This window comes from Apis dorsata, unplaced genomic scaffold, assembly GCF_000469605.1.
Source record: "Apis dorsata unplaced genomic scaffold, Apis dorsata 1.3 scaffold_517, whole genome shotgun sequence".
NCBI classification, from domain to species: Eukaryota; Metazoa; Arthropoda; class Insecta; order Hymenoptera; family Apidae; genus Apis; species Apis dorsata.
Genome location: NW_006263742.1, coordinates 92,339 through 94,806, shown reverse-complemented (window position 1 = coordinate 94,806; position 2,468 = coordinate 92,339). Strand labels below are relative to the sequence as shown.

The 2,468-nt window shown below is 32.5% G+C and overlaps 1 protein-coding gene and 1 long non-coding RNA gene across 3 annotated transcripts in view; both read right to left on the bottom strand.

Annotated features, from left to right (window-relative positions):
- LOC102677019 (tyrosine-protein kinase Btk29A) overlaps positions 1 to 2,468 on the bottom strand; it is a 164,585-nt gene that overhangs the window by 155,686 nt on the left and 6,431 nt on the right. The window lies entirely within an intron of this gene.
- LOC102678219 overlaps positions 1 to 2,468 on the bottom strand; it is a 14,180-nt gene that overhangs the window by 10,907 nt on the left and 805 nt on the right. The gene's annotated exons all lie outside the window — the stretch shown is intronic.

The following is a 2,468-nucleotide window of genomic DNA, read 5'->3' as shown; positions in this document are numbered from 1 at the left end:
AGAGAGAGAGAGAGAGAGAGAGAGAGAGAGAGAAGGGAAAAAAACAAAGAGAGAAGAGAAGAGAAAAGAGAAGAAAAGAGAAAAGAGAAGAAAAGAGAAGAGGAGAAAGAGAAAGAGAGAAAGAGAGAGAAGAGAAGAGGAAAGGAGAGAAAAGGAGACAGAGAGAGACAGAGAAGAAAAAGAGAGAGAAGAGAGAGAAAGACAAATAGACAGACAGAGAAGAGAAGAAAAGAGAAGAGAAGAGAGAGAGAAGAGAAAGATAGACAAAGAAAAAAAAAGAAAAAGACAGAAAGAGAAAAAAAGAGAAAAGAGAAGAAAAGAGAAGAGAAGAGAGAGAGAAGAGAAAGATAGACAAAGAAAAAAAAAGAAAAAGACAGAAAGAGAAAAAAAGAGAAAAGAGAAGAAAAGAGAAGAGGAGAGAGAGAAAGAGAGAGAAGAGAAGAGGAGAAGAGGAGACAGAGAGAGATAGAGAAGAAAAAGAGAAAAGAGAGAGAGAGAAGAGAGGGGAGAGAGAGACAAATAGACAGACAGAGAAGAGAAGAAAAGAGAAGAGAAGAGAGAGAGAAGAGAAAGATAGACAAAGAAAAAAAAAGAAAAAGACAGAAAGAGAAAAAACGAGACAAGAGAAGAAAAGAGAAGAGAAGAGAGAGAGAAGAGAAAGATAGACAAAGAAAGAAAAAGAAAAAAGACAGAAAGAGAAAAAAAGAGAAAAGAAGAGAAGAAAAGAGAAGAGAAGAGAAGAGGAGAGAAGAGGAGACAGAGAGAAATAAAGAAGAAAAAGAGAAAGAAAAGAGAGAGAGAAGAGAGGAAAGAGGAGAGAGAGAGAGACAAATAGACAGACAGAAAAGAAAAGAGAAGAGAGAGAAAGGAAAGAGACAGACAGAGAAGAGAGAGAAAAGAAAGAGACAGAGAGAGAAAAGAAAGAGATAGAGAGAGAAGAGAAGAGAAAGAGAGAGAAAAGGATAGGTTCTATTTAAGGGATGGAGTTGGATGTTGTGGTTGGTGGACTGGGGGTGTTTTGAGCGAGGAGAATTAGATTTTATTAGGGAGTATTATTTGGGAGTGGGAATGGAAAGAAGGAGTGAGGAGAAAAGAGGAAGAGAGCGAGAAGAAATAGGGAGGGGAGACTTTTGATGAAATTAAGATTTTTGAGAAAATGAATGAAAGGGAGGATTGGATAAGTTGTAAATATCGTTGGGAATGGATTCTGTGAATGGCATTGGGAGAAGAAGAAGAAATGGAGAAAAAGAGAATATAATGTAAATAAATAAATTAAGATTGTAAGATTGGATTGCCAGATTGAAACTTAAATAAGGATAAGAATAAAGATACTTAAATACTCGAGGAATACTTGAGAAATGGAATAAAAATGTAGGGAAAGGATTTGAAAAAGGATTTTCATCCTCGTTATTCCCATGTTCGCTCTATATTCGCAAAAAAAAAAAAAAAAAAAAAAAAAAAAAAAAAAAACAAAAAAGTATCCAATTTAATTAAATTAATAACGTTATATAAACAATCTCATTTGATTGCCTTCTATTTGCAGGCCACCCCTACAAAAAGAAAGACAAATATTTAAAGAAAAAAATATCGAATAAATAAATAAAGAAAATAATAATATTCAAACGTAGAATAAGAAAAAAGGAGTTTGTGTATCCTCTGATCGCAGTAGTTGGAAAAGCTTGCTTTTGCCAGTTATATCTGTAAATGGTCAGGCCACTGCAATCGAATAGGTCGAGTGTCCAGTGGCCGATTGCGCTGATCTTTCGGTTTGTAATTTATTGCAGGGAATTGGAAACGGTTTCGTGGATGTTTGCATCCTATCAGCTTTCTGGATTACGTAAGCTTGCTTATGCGAATGCTTCGAGCCTCCAACAATCCAATGTATATTTGATTCAGGTTCACAAGAAAACTAGAAAATCGAAACATTGACTTTAATTGTTGTATCATGTCACATTGATTAAGATACATTTGATACGTATAATGAAATAATTTTCCACGTTGATCAATGTTCATTTGTGGAAAAATACTTTTTGCAGTGTTAAGTAATATTTCAAAGTGAAACTTAGTGAGAATTATTACTTTTTCTTTTTTTTTAAAAATCGTCGTTGAAAATGAAAGTCCAACGAACGAAGAAAAATATTATTTATCGTTAAAAATATTCTTGAGAATAAAACTTCCAAGAATTATTCTCCACAGTTATTTTTTGTTACTCGATATCGGATTGATAGCGAAAGTTATTCCAGAGAATTCTATTTTTAAATATATTCTTATTTTAATTTGAGGATTAAGAAGAATACTTTTTTTTTTTTTTTTTTTGAATCCACATCTGTTCCCTTTCACAATTAAGAATTACTTTTACTAATTAATCAATCAATCATTAAAAAGAAAAAAAAAAAAGAAATGATTAAAAAAGAGAAGAATTAATATATCAGTATTTTCTATCCCACGCTGTTTTATTTACATTATAT